General features: G+C 46.2%; 1 protein-coding gene across 4 annotated transcripts in view; it reads right to left on the bottom strand.

The window, feature by feature from the left end:
- The window catches only part of KIAA0232 (KIAA0232 ortholog), a 294375-nt gene that overhangs the window by 133732 nt on the left and 145884 nt on the right, over positions 1-14759 (bottom strand). The window lies entirely within an intron of this gene.

Here is a 14759-nt window from a genome sequence, read left to right as displayed (position 1 = left end):
CCATTCCTAGCTCATCCTTTAATTTATGGGCTGGTGCCAATTTCCCACCAAAAAAAATAAAAAATCAGCCTTTTAACTTCACAAATTCCCCACACCTTATTGAGAGTTTGATCATTACCTTGTAGGCCACTACCAGATACATAGTCAATACACTAATAAATTTAAAGGACCCTAATTAGACATTCCTAATCCCATAGCAACCTAAAACTTAATTAGGAGTTGAACAAATTTGAGATGAAGGCAGCAGTCCAGGAGCAAGAGGGGGGCCTCCCAGTCTTTTGCATCAAATGTCACATGTATGATTTTTTACTCACCGGTGAGAAGTTGTACATGTGCATCCGATGCAAAGAACTCCTGTCTCTCAGAGAGCAAGTGAGATCTCTGGAGGCTAGAGTGGCAGACCTGGAGGAGCTGAGGCAGACAGAGGTATATAGACGAGACCTTCAGGGACATAGTGGCCAAGTCCCAATTTCAGACTGGCAGCCCTGGTGCTGCCTTGGAGGAATGTCTCATGATCAGAGAGCATCAACCTGGTACAGCAGGAAAGGATCCTGTAAGCAAGGACCTGCTCTCCAGGTGGTGCATTGTCCTCTCACACAGAAGATGAGTCTCCCAGGGCTACTGTCCAGGAGGGAAGGGTTAGGTCGGCTGGTGATTCGATTAAGAATGTAGACAGCTGGGTGGCTGGTGGGCGTGAGGATCGCCGGTAACATGCCTACATGGTGCGGAAAGTGGTGGACCTCACTTGTCACCTAGATAGGCTTTTAGAAAGTGCTGGGGAGGAGCTGGCTATTGTGGTACATGTGGGCATCAATGACAGAAAAATGTGGGAGGGAGGTTCTGGAAGCCAAATTTAAGCTCTTACGTAGAAAGCTGAAACCCAGAACCTCCAGGGTAGCATTCTCTGAAATGCTCCATGTTCCACGCGCAGGTCCCCAGAGGCAGGCAGAGCTCGGGAGTCTCAATGCATGGATGAGACGATGGTGCAAGGAAGAGGGATTCATTTTTGTAAGGAAATGGGGAACCTTTTGGGGAAGGAGGGGGGGGGGGGGGGAGTCTTTTCCGAAGGGTTACCTCTGCAGACCCTCTGGGTTCAAAGAAAAGTAAAAAATATAAAATCAAATTGACATAGGGCGCAGGAGATGCGCAGAGAACACATTCTGTGTCACATACATTGATGCCTCGTGACGGTGAGGCACTGCCGACGCATAAACGCGAAGAAACTACACCGCATCGAAGATCCGAAGGAAATTCGACGCACCGACATCACCACACCATCGATGCTCCGACTCGACGCATCGACGTGCCCAGGATACTGCATCTATGCCGAAGCAACAGCACACAGCTTGTAAACCAGACACAACCAGTTATAACACAAAAAACATTATGCTGGGCACAAAAGAAGAAGTCCTTCACCATTACTGTTATCACTCGAAGAAAGTCTATCTCCCTCCACGGAAATCCGACTTTTTCTTCCTTTACTTCTTCGGAAGTGCTCTCTGAATGGTCTACGACTTTTTATTGGCATGAGGACCCAGCTCTACCAGAACCACTTCATTTCCCACCGGTTCTTTTCCCCGTGGGTGAAGTCATCCAAAGGCTCCAGACGATAATGTTCAAGAACCAGATGTATTACCACCACATCTCAAAACAAAGCCAAAACAGTCTACTTTAACTTCGGATACCATCTTGCAAATTACCAACATTTTATCTCAATTTTTGGAATCCGTTGAGAAACAAAACCAACCACTTCCTGCTGAACCGCAAGAGATGCCCTCGTCCTCTCAACTGGGACCAGTGCCCAAAACACTACCTAGAGCCCCTTCGCCTCTACTGGTTCACTCTTCACTTTCTCCTGGATCATCAACGGGATACCCATCCGACCAGCAAGAGTTGCCACCGGAACAGATCTCCCTGCCAGAAGGTCTAGCCTACTCAATTTCTGGAAAAAGTGGGTATCCGGTTGGGCATAGAAACAAAAGAGATACCAGACCCCAGGCAAGAAATGTTTGGCGTCCTTAAAATTTTTGACACTCCTGCTGAACCTACAGCACTACCTTTACATCCAGTTTTAGAGTCACTTTTAGAAAAGTCCTGGGACTCTCCGTTTTCCACTACGTCCACTTCAAGGAAAACAGACTTGAAATATAGAATGCGTGACTCACCTTTCTATACTAACATACAACTACCACACGCTTCAGTGGTTGTAGAATCAGCCATGCAAAAAGCAAGGAAAACCAGGATACATTCCAACAATCCACCAGGTCGTGACAATAAAACTGTGGATGATTTCGCTAAAAGAGCTTATCAATCAGGGGTTCTAAATGCCAAAATACAAAACCATCAATTTTATGTGGCGCAATACCTCTTTGAATGTTTACAATCTTTGAAACCTATTTTACAGCAGGGATCGCTTGATAACACTACTCCACCTGAATTCCATGATATGGAAGAAGGTCTCTGTCACCTCATGCAATCAATTTATGAAGGATTTGAAACCTCAGCAAAAACATCAGCTAATGCCACTGCAGCCAGGAGACTGGCGTAGTTGCGGGCAAGTGCCATACGTGATGAAGTACATGAAAAGTTTGCCAACCTTCCTTGTAGACCAGACAACTTGTTCGGAGACTAGTTAACAGAGAGACTGTTGCTAAATTAAAACAACAAAAGGTAGCAGTACTCTCGCTAACTCAGCACAAGACACCATCCCCTAAGAGACCCTTCGGTTCATATAAAAAACCTTATCCCAGATGACAATATCATCCTTACCCTGCCTATAGGCCACAGCAGTATCCCAATCCTCGTCAACAGTCTTATCAACAGCCAGCTCCTCGTCAACCACGCCAGGCGGCTGATCCTCAGCCACCCAAAAACCAACTAAGTTTTTAGGGATAACACAGCCACCACTACCCGACCAGAAAGTTGGACGACGCCTGTTCCACTTTCTCTCTCAATGGAGCACTATAACATCAGACTCATGGGTCCTCAATATCATATGGGACGGATACTCTCTCAATTTTATATCCCTTCCATCACTACCACATCCAGTGCTACCCAAGCACCAGAAAACTCATCAGGAAACTTCTTCAGGAAGTACTCCAGCTACTCCATCAACACTGCATACGGGAGTTGCATCCATCCCGATACCAGAAGGGATTCTATTCACAATATTTCCTCATTTCCAAAATATCAGGGGGGACTCAGCCCTATTCTAGACCTACGTTCCCTCAACAAATTCATAACTAAGGAGAAATTCAAAATGACTTCGCTCAAATCCATTCTTCCTTTCCTACAACCGGGAGACTGGATGTGCTCCATAGATCTGAAAGATGCGTATGCCCACATACCAATGCATCCAAATTCTTGGACTTACCTATGTTTTCAGACAGAGATGAGACATTTCCAGTACAAAGTTCTTCCGTTCGGTCTCTCCTCTGCACCAAGAGTATTCACAAAATGTCTAGCGGTAGTGGTGGCTCACTTATGCCAACAAGGAGTTCAAATCTGTCCATATCTAGATGAATGGCTTTTAGTAGCCCCAAATCCAGTCCTTCTACGGAACAATTTACTTCAAACTATAAACTGCCTGGACAACCTAGGTCTTCTCATAAATTACGAAAAGTCGTCTCTGCAACTGACACAAATGTTAACATTCATAGGGGCTTCTATAGACACCATTCAAGACAGAGCTTTCCTGCCACAACTTTGCGCATTAGCTCTCACCACACTGGCCCAGACTCTTACCACTTGCCAGAACTTCAGCCCGTCAAGTCTTAACCTTACTGGGTCACATGGCAGCATGTATCTTCATGGTCCCACACACGAGACTACATATCCATAGTCTACAATGGGGCCTAAAAACCCAATGGTCTCAATTCCTGAGTCCATTAACCACAACTGTACAACTAACGACCAACATGAAAATAGATCTCCGTTGGTGGCTAACCCCACCATCATTGTCAGAGGGCTCACCTCTTAGACCCCTACAACATCAACTGATTCTAACCACAGATGCCTCCCCCAAAGGCTGGGGAGCCCATCTTTCCGACCTTCAAACTCAAGGGTTGTGGTCCACCCAAGAGCGCAACTATCATATAAATTTCCTGGAATTGAGGGCTATCAAGTACGTTCTCTAGGCCTTTCAACATGCCCTACTATGCCATGTCGTCATGATCCACACCGACAATCAAGTGGCAATGTTTTACATAAACAAGCAAGGTGGGTCCGGTTCATGGAACCTTTGCAGAGATAGGAGTACTATATACTTGTCTGAAGAAATGAGAATGTCTGCTCGGTCCTGTATCACCTTTTGAATTATCCAGGCTACCAATGGCAGTGGTGAAAATACATACAATATGGTGGCATTCCAATTCAGTAGAAAGGCATTCTGAGCCAATCTGAAATCACTTGGAAAAGTGAAGTAACATTTTTCAATATATTTTTTTTTTTAATTACTTTCTGCAGCAAATAGGTCTAATGACTGTCCATAACACCTGGAGAACAGGTCGTGTGTGACTCTGATCCAATGCCATTTGTATAAGTGGAAGATTTGACTGAGGCAAATGGGTAGCATATTCCTGGAAGGCATATCACTTGAAGGCAGGCTCTGTGGCTGAAGGCCCACACCTAAATCCTTTGGGGTTCCTGGCAGAGTACCCAGTAGCCCACTCAGCCTTATTTGTTCACAGAGAACACTGCTACTTGAATGTATGTCTGAATTAGAACCTAACAGGCTTATCTGATACTGGAGCCCCAACACTGACCAACTCCTATGTTTGGTAAACTCTGCACTCCTCTGCCTTCATTCAAGGCATATGTCACTAGAATCACCCAATGCAGCAGAATCCAGAAAGAGGAAAAAAAAAAAAAGACAGAGCCCTTGGCATAAACCACCACTGGGGGGGGGGGATCTTTTCATCCTCTGAATTACTTCGCTAGGATGAGAAAAGTTGCCAGTGTTGATCCCGTTGCAACCAAAGGTCCTATTGAAGAGATTTGAAGTGAAGGTGAGCGGAGTGTACCACATGGACTGTGGCTGCCTTGGAGACCAAGAAGGACCAGCTCTCAATGGGCTATAAAACATCTCCAGTTTATGTCTTGCACTAGTACTCAAATATGGACTGCTCTGTTCTCTGGCAGGCATGCCTTTTCCTTGAAGCAGCCTATCCAGACTCAGATAAATTAGATTTTCTATGCTGGTACTAGGACTGACTTGGTGAAGTTGGCAAACACTACAGCCTGCAGCAGTTGTAATGCTCGTCTCAAGGAATCCAAAACTCTGACCTTAGAGTGTCCTGTAACTAACCTGTCAAAAAGGTAGAGAAATACTGATATCCCCCTCTACAGATGATGATGTGCCATTACTGCCAGACATCTTGGGAAAACTCTTGGAGCTGCTGACAGGGCAAGGGGCAGAACCGTGTACAGGTAATGTTAGCCCTCCACTATGAATCTGAGCTGGAATGGGTGGATAGGGATATGGGCATATGCATCCTTCAGATCCAGAATACACATCTTGGCTCCACCTAAATGAAAGGGAGGATGATGTGAAGGAAATTTTGAATTTCTTCCCTCCCCCCAGTTTCTTTGGGATAATGTAATATCAAGAGTAAAAACACCTGCCATGCTCCAAAAGGGAGACTTGCTCTATTGACTGTTGATACAGTAGCATGCCCGCCTCAAGATGGCGTTGACTAAAGACTGATCTGAATTAAAGGCCAAACAGTTGTGCTGTGCTGGCAGACAGGAGAAATATAAACAGTAACCATACTGCACAAACTATCACCCATCAATCTTTGGTGATCACTTTCCATGTGGAAAGCAACTGTTGGATCCTGTCTCCTCCTCTGCCCTCTACCCCCAAAGGTAGAGGGCAGAGGAGAATGAGACAGGGGGGAATGAGACTTCACCCCCACAAAAACTGGATCTGCCTGGGGCTGTTTGGCTGGTTTTGGTTGATGCTGCTCCCTTGAGTGTCCTCTGGGTGAAGTTGCTGTAATGGTGGAGACTGAACTTTACAACACTAAGGGCAGAAGGGGCACTGCTGGAAGTATGTTCTCCTGTAGGATAAAAAATAAAAATATTATATATATTTTCACACTTCTGAGCCAAGGGCTTGTCGGTGCAGTCGATAAGATTGCAGCACTGCATGCTGCTCCTTGATCACTGCCACTCTCTAACATTGTCTCTGAAAAGGTAATCTCTGCAACATGGGTTGTCCATCAATTTGCCATGGATATCCTTCCACAAGTAGCCAGCTCATGAAGAAGCTACCTGTCAGGCTTCAACAGTGGTGATTAATCCACAAGCTGTCATATCGATTTGCACCATGCAAATGGGTAGCTAAGCAGGCATTAAGCATTGAGCTTTGGAGGAGCTTCTTTCCAAATGAAACCAGAAGCCACCGTTCCTCCCAGGAAGGGTGTTGAAAAATTCTTAATTTCTTTGCCTGGTGGAAACATTAAGATCCCTTGGAATACACAGTTTGATGATCATGGAAGCTTGATATGTCATAGGCCTTTCATAAACCTTTGATGCTAAAGGATGAAGGAATGCTCGTGGAACCCTCTACCTCCATCAGTGGAAGAACACAATCTGGTTGGTTCTCCGATAACAGAGGATCCTTCAATACAAGACATGGATCCAATGCCAAATAACTAACCTCAAGAGCAGGAGACTGCTCTTGCACCATGGTGAAAGTGGATGGATTCCCCTACAAATGTAGTTTAATCTGAGAAACAGATGGCTGTAATGCTCCCCTTTTATGGCTGGCTGTTAAGGAGATAAAGAAAGTTTTGATCTTTAGACAGATGTTCCCTGGACTGGTGCTGGTGAAGTGATACCATCTTCTCAAACCCATACAGTATCATCACTCTGGGATATTTCCTCTGACCTCTAAAGAGGGGAGACTGACTGGACTATCACTGTAGAAAACAGTGCGAGAATGGAACAGACAGGTGTTGGAGCTTCAGGTTACATGGATATATTCTGCACCATAAAGGAAGATAATTTTTAACATGTCCTCCTTTGATCGCTGTGCCAGTGTTTCGGGGCTGTGCACTGATGGCACAGGTAACAGCTTCTGCTCCTACACCTGGAAAAGCATCATGGAAGATTTATGCACCCATAAGTCCAGGCTCTTGTGTTCCGGTGGTCCCATGTGTTCATCGCACCAATGGCCCTAATGGCGCCAATGTTCCATACATCAATGGCACTGTGCCTTCTTGCTTTTATGGCGCCGACCACACTGGACTCTTGCACTTCGTTGAATAGACAGAACCTTGTCTCCAGCCTGTACATCGGGAATCCTATGCCTCTGGCACCAAGGAAACTCATGCCCACTTAAAGGATCTGAAGCTCAATGCTTCCATGATCCACTTGATCTCCCAGGCTGTGCCAACAGCAGGGATAATCTTAGAAGAGGCATCCTTGTTGGACTCACCGCCCATCAATGAAGAGGAACACCCTGCCATTTTCTAGGCTTGGTTTCTGTGCATTCTGGGAGATAAGTGACAGAATCATGGTAGGGACCCTGGGCACTTATGACAGATGTGGCCATCAGTGATTAACATCTTTCCTTGAAACAATTGGCGATTGGCTGTATGGGCCCTGGTATTTTCTGGGGTTTTTTTTGTTTGTTTAAGCACTAGAACTAAAAAGTACTTTTAGAATATTATATCTGGGCTGTAGCATGGACAAAAATTGACTGAAGGACTCACAGGGCAGTATTATTGTGAGAGCTCCCACACATGTTAAGTAGAGCAGAAGTTCTGAGCTCAGAGAATGGTCCATTCGGTGCAGAGAATGTCACCCACATCAGGGCTAATTCAGCCCTGCTTGTCGCTGAGAACATAATTTTTCTTTTCTGAATATGCATAAGATATCAAATAGTTCAAGAAATATCGAAAAGATTTGTATTTATTCAAACATAACTGCCTAACGAAAGCTCAAGGCACCACATAAAATGAACAAATTTAGATAAAAACTAAATATTAACATATGAAATATTAACATTAAATAATAAGCATAAACAAATAACTAAAATGATAGATAAAACTGATCTTAATGTACAAAATACTCATTACTAAAATCACAGCATAAAAGTCTGGGCAAAAATCTTTAAGAGCTTTGTGGAACTTTAAATCTTCTCTAAAAACAAAGTTCAACTGGGAAGGGAATAGCACATGACAAGGTACAAGTTCTAGTCTGAATCCATTCATATCCCCAGGGAGATGGAAGACATGAAAAATGCTCTGGAGACCTCATACTATGGGGTGGAAAATATAACTCAGTCCCATGCCATAAGGAGCACCTTGAGTGTCAAACACCAAAGGGCTCTGAATGATATAGGAAGCCAATGAAGGTCATCAGCAAGAACTAGGGTTAATAATCACTAAAAGATGAACCAGAAACTAAAACTCAGCAACATTCTGGATCAGCTGCAGATGTAAATATTTTTCCTAATATCCTATGAACAGAGAATTATTATAATCCATTCTCAAAAGGACTAGAAGCCTGCCCAACTAACTGAAAACTGGAGAGAATAGGTTCAAGATGCTTAACTAAATGGACACCACAAAGAATTTCTTTAAACCAATCAGGGTCCAAAAACCCCCCAAACGCTTTACAAAGTGTTGAGCAACGAGAGGGGACTCTTCAAAGTAAGTAGAACATCTAAAGCTGCAACATTAAATTTCCTAAAACACAAAAAGCAAATTTACTTACCATAAACAGGGCTCTCCATAGACAGCAGGATGAATTATCCATGATACATGGGTGATGTCATCCAGTGGCATTGAATGAACCGGTCTCTTAGCTCAAAAGCGTTTGCTCTATTGAACATGTGCACAGTTCCCACCCAAGCATTGCCTCAAACCTCTCACACAATTTTACAGCTAACTTTAGCTACTTAGTTGACTCTCCAGGGAGACGGGCAGGTATTAAGCATGGCTAATTCATTCTGCTTTCTATGAAGAACACTTTATGATAAGCAAACTTGTCTTCTCCATCACAAGCAGGGCTCAAATAGTCATGATACGTGGGGAGTCTGAAGCTGAGAGCTGTAACGGAGCATTTACTGAATGAAGCAAGCCATACCCCACTTTGGAAAGTGGACTACTGGGTGAACAGGCTACTCAAAACTGCTTTTCCAAATTTACTGTCACTTCTTGACAGATTGTCTAGACAGTACTGAGAAATGAAGGCATGCACTGATGACCAAGTTGCAGCTTTGCAAATATCGATAGGCACGGTTCACAAATGAGTCATTGATACAGCATGGCTCTCTCTTGATGAGCCTTAATGGAGATCATAATCTGGAAGCTGGTGAACGAATAACAAAGTGCGATATAGTCTGCTAGACAATTAAAAATGTTCACTTAGCAACTATTAGGACAGTAAAAGATAAATAGTTGCAAGCCTTGAGTTCTCTTCCAGTAGCAAGTCAAGATTCATAGTCCAATGAAGGAAGGGTTATTTCACTTTCATGTGCGTGTGGCCTTGGAAAGAATGTGGGTAACACAATCGCTTGATTTATATGAAAAGGTGACACTTTTGGTAGAAACTTGGGGTGGGTTCAGAGCACCATCCTATTGTGGAACAACTGTAAATATGGAGAGTAATGTACCAGTGCTTGAAGCTCACTGACTTCTAGATGATGCAATCACAACTTTCCTTTTTTGAAATTTTAAAGAAGCCGACTAATGGCTTGAAGGGTGGCTTCATAAGCTGAGCTAGAACTACATTAACGGTCCTTTCACCACCACCAGAAGCTTGGTATTTCATAGGACTTTCATAAAGTTTGACTATAAAGGATGAGTGGATTTTAGTTTACTTTCCACTTAAACACGGTAGTCCGCCATGGCAATGAGATGCACCTTGACTGACGAGATGCTAAGACAGCAGGATATTAGTCTTCATACATGGGTGAGATCATCAGATGAAGCCTGGCATGGAAAACTTGTCAAAGTTTCCAGAACTTTGACTTGGCATAGTGAGCATGCCCAGCATGCCCTATACCTCGCATCCATGCGGGGTCCCTCTTCAATCTCGTAACAGACTTAAGAAGAAAATAAAAATAGGAGAAAACTCAGACAAGAGTCGGGCTTGTTTACATATTCGTGGTACTGCTCAATAAAGAAATCCAGTTTGGACATCTGGCTGCTAATCCTTTTTTGCTGCCCTCACGGCTTTGTTAGACAGCCTTCCTTGCTGTTTCTTCAGTCCTAACATCTTACTGTCCTTGGAGAACACCTGTTACAGGTAAGCAACTCTGCTTTCTCCAAGGACAAGCAAGATGGTGGTCCTCACACATGAGTCAATCCATAGCTACAGGCCTGCTACCCAACACAAAAATGGAACCAATAGACACCAACCAGGTACCAACAGGCAAAACAAAAGTGTTGTTGGTAAGTATTTACACGTAGCAGAATGGCTTAGAGGTGGTATGGATCATTTTACGCAGCAATATTACTAGAGTGCAAAACATACTAGGGATTAGTAATGGGGGTTTCAGATGCTTTATCCCGAGTTAAGTGGGAATTAGTTCATAAGCAGGTACCCACAGTGGAGGAGACAGGGACTGAAGCCCCGGACCACCTATGGGGGATTGGTCACAGACTACCAGAGACCTCATAAAAAGATAGTTAGCTCTAGCACATAGTCAGCTTACTGCAGGAGCCAGGTGGGGGACCCCCTTGGCTGGGGCAATGCAGGGGGCCTGGGTCTTGATGTGGCCTTGGTTATTACGGCAGGCAGCGGAGGTGGTGGGCTAACCGGATCTACGGCAACTGTCATACCTGCTCGGATACCAGTCCCAGTGCCAGATGACCTGATGGTAAGTACGTCTCTTCAGCCAAGGAAATGGGCATCCAGAGGCTCAGTGGTTAGACATTTAGCAGGTCTGGCCTTCTTTTGAAAGCATGCGTATGGGGAGCTGCCGTAGAGTGAAGTAGTAGTAGTCTAGTGGTCAGAGCAATGGGTCCTGAACCAGGGAAGCCAAGGTTCAATTCCCACTCAGGGTTTACTAAAGGCAAGTTACCTCTCCCTCTGGAACCAATAAATGTGGTGAATAACCTTTTTGAAAGGTCCCACTGAGCAGATATCAGTTCTCTGTGGTGCTCAGAATGGTAGTAACATGAATGCAGCTGGATGACAGGAAATTTATCACACACTCCCTTAGGATTGCAGAGACCGCAAGCATCGCACAAGCAGGTCTTCAGATAGACACCATACAGCAGATAGGAAGATGGAGATTAGCAGCAGTCAATATGAATGTCAGGATGGACCAGGCGAGCACATCTACTAATAGCTCAATTGACTACTAGGATTAGCAGACACTCATTTGTATATTGGGCTGATAGAGAGCATGCAATCGCCCCTAAGGACCACCCTGGGATTGGCAGCTCTTGGGCTGGTCACAACATGGATGGGTAGGCCAGGTACACATTGGGACCATTTCTTGCCCCTTTCTTTGACGCTGGGGGGATTCGATGGCTGCTCCAGGTGTCATCATAATGCATGGGGGGGGGGGGGGGGCAATGACAGGGGCAAATTATCAAGCAAGCAGCTAATTAGGAGGATCAAGAATGACTTGGCCAACTTAGATGCTGGGTTCCTGCATTCGAGACAGTGGAGGACGGGGACGCAAGAAGGTCAATCATCAGAATGGGGTATGGACCGCAAGCTAAGTTGTCGCCAGGTAAGGCACAAATGTTCAGATTACTTACCTGGTAATCTCCTTTTCCTTAGTGTATGCAGACTCAAAACAAATGGGTATAGTGTGCTCGTGCTAGCAGTTGGAGACGGATCTGATGTCAGCACGGGTACATATACCCCCACAGGAAGTGAAGCAATTCAGTAATCTTCCTTGCAAAGCTGTTATAGCAATATGTGTACTGACCGATCGATTAATCAACAGGATTACCCTGACCAATTGATGGTAGCTGGAGACCGCCAGTGTTCTCAACCGGAAGGCGTCGACACCCGGCAGGGTGGAAGCCCTATTATAAGCAAAACATGGCTTACCGTGAGTCAGCGAATCCCCCTGTATACCAGCAGCCGGGCGGGATGCTGAGTCCATCTGCATACACTAAGGAAAAGGAGATTACCAGGTAAGTAATCTTAACATTTCCTAGCGTGTAGCAGATGGACTCAAAACAAATGGGATGTACAAAAGCTACTCCCGGACTGGGTGGGAGGCTGCCCGAGGTCCGTTTAGGATTGCCCTCGCAAATGCTGTGTACTCCCTGGCCTGAACGTCCAGACGGTAGAATCTGGAGAAGGTATGGAGGGAGGACCACGTTGCCGCTTTACATATCTCTGCAGGTGACAGCAGCTTAGCTTCTGCCCAAGAGGCTGATTGTGCTCTGGTAGAATGAGCCCTGACCTGTAGAGGTGGTGGTTTTCCTGCCTCTATGTAGGCTGCCTTGATAACTTCTTTAATTCAGTGGGTGATGGTCGGCCGTGAGGCCGCTTCACCTTGCTTCTTCCCGCTGTGCAGGACGAACAGGTGGTCCGTCTTTTGTACTGCCTCTGACATTTCCAGGTATCTGGACAGCAGTCTGCCGATGTCGAGATGACGTAGTATTCGACCTTCTTCCGATTTCTTCAAACCTTCCGTGGTAGGCAAGGATATGGTTTGGTTGAGGTGAGAGTGGGAGACCACTTTGGGTAAAAAGGAAGGAACTGTACGAAGATGGATAGCCTCTGGAGTGATTCTAAGAAATGGATCACGACAGGATAGTGCTTGTAGCTCTGAGATGCGGCGTGCTGAACACAAAGCCAGCAAGAACACCATCTTCAAGGTTAACAAACGGAGAGACAGGCCTCGAAGGGGCCTGAAGGCTGATCCCACTAGAAATTCCAATACTAGGTTAAGGTTCCACAAGGGCACTGGCCACTTTAGTGGCGGGAGAATGTGTTTAACTCCTTTCAGGAAGCATGAAACGTCTGGGTGCTGGGCAATGGATTTGCCGTCACGTCTGAGACCGTAGCAAGACAGCGCTGCTACCTGTACCTTGATGGAGCTGAGGGAGAGACCCTTCTGAAGTCCATCTTGTAGGAAGTCCAAAATGATAGGAATCTGTGCGGTATGCGAATTGGTGCTGTGAGAATCGCACCAGGCTTCAAAAGTTCTCCAGATCCTGATATATGTTAGTGATGTGGAGAACCTGCGTGCTCGGAGGAGTGTATCTATCACTGGCTCTGAGTATCCTCTTTTCTTCAGTCTAGCCCTCTCAATGGCCAGACTGTAAGAGAGAATTGAGCTGGATCCTCGTGGAGAATGGGGCCTTGCCTTAGCAGCTCCTGGTATGGAGGCAGAGGTAGAGGATTCCCTGCCAGTAGTCTTCTCATGTCCGCGTACCAGGGTCTTCTTAGCCAGTCCGGGGCCACTAGAAGAACTAGACCTCTGTGTCGCTGAATCCTGTGAACAATGGCGCCCGACAGGGGCCATGGAGCAAATGCGTATAGCAGGATCCCCTGAGGCCACGGCTGTACCAGGGCATCGATCCCCTGAGCTTGAGGATCCCGCCTGCGGCTGAAATATCTGGGAACTTGAGCATTGGACCTGTCTGCTAATAGGTCCATGGCTGGCGTCCCCCAGTGATCCACAATTAACTGAAAGGCTGTGGGTGACAGCTGCCATTCTCCCGGGTTTAGGAGTTCTCTGCTGAGGAAGTCTGCCGCAGTGTTGTCCTTCCCGGCGATGTGTACGGCGGAGATGTCCTGAAGATTGGCTTCTGCCCAAATCATCAGGGGAGTTATTTCTAGGGACACTTGTTGGCTTCTGGTTCCGCCCTGTCGATTGATGTATGCCACTGTGGTGGCGTTGTCTAACATCACTCTGACCGCTCTGTTGCGGAGTCTGTGGGCAAATCGCAGGCACGCTAGCTTGACTGCCCGTGCCACCAGTCGGTTGATATTCCACCTTGACTCTTCTCTGGTCCACCGTCCTTGGGCGGTGAGCACCTCGCAGTGCGCTCCCCATCCGTTCAGGCTGGCATCTGTGGTGAGCAGAATCCAGGTTGGGGAGGACATTCGTAACCCCCGGCTCAAGTGGCCGGGCTGTAACCACCAGCGTAGTTGCTTCCGCACTCTGGCTGGTAGAGGCAGGTGTATGGTGTAGTCCTGTGATCGTAGACTCCATCGAGATAGAAGGGCGCGTTGCAATGGTCTCATATGAGCCCGCGCCCATGGCACCACCTCCAGAGTGGATGCCATGAGGCCGAGGACTTGTAGATAATCCCAAGCTGTGGGCCAGCTGGCGCTCAGCAGGACCTGAAGATGATTCCGAAGTTTTGACTGTCTCTTGGAGGTCAGGCTGACCTTGTCTTGGGTGTCGAATTGGACCCCTAGATATTCCAGCAACTGGGATGGCTGTAGGGAACTCTTCTTTATGTTGACTACCCATCCTAGGCTTTCCAGAAGAGCTATAACTCTGTTGGTTGCCCGGTGACTCTCTTCCAGTGACTCTGCCCTGATCAGCCAATCGTCCAGGTAGGGATGGACGAGGATTCCTTCCTTCCTGAGTGCCGCTGCCACTACAACTGTTACCTTGGTAAAGATCCACAGCGCGGTGGCTAACCCGAAGGGTAAGGCCCGGAACTGGAAGTGCTGATTCAGGACTTTGAAGCGTAAATAGCGCTGGTGATCCCGATGGATTGGGATATGCAGGTAGGCTTCTGATAGATCTAGGGAGGTGAGAAAATCCCCTGGCTGCCCTGAATTCTTGACAGACCGTAGAGTTTCCATGGGAAAGC

Source organism: Rhinatrema bivittatum, chromosome 1 (genome assembly GCF_901001135.1).
Source record: "Rhinatrema bivittatum chromosome 1, aRhiBiv1.1, whole genome shotgun sequence".
Classification (NCBI taxonomy): domain Eukaryota; kingdom Metazoa; phylum Chordata; class Amphibia; order Gymnophiona; family Rhinatrematidae; genus Rhinatrema; species Rhinatrema bivittatum.
The sequence above is the reverse complement of the archived record's forward strand: the minus strand, read 5'-3'. Positions and strand labels throughout refer to the sequence as shown.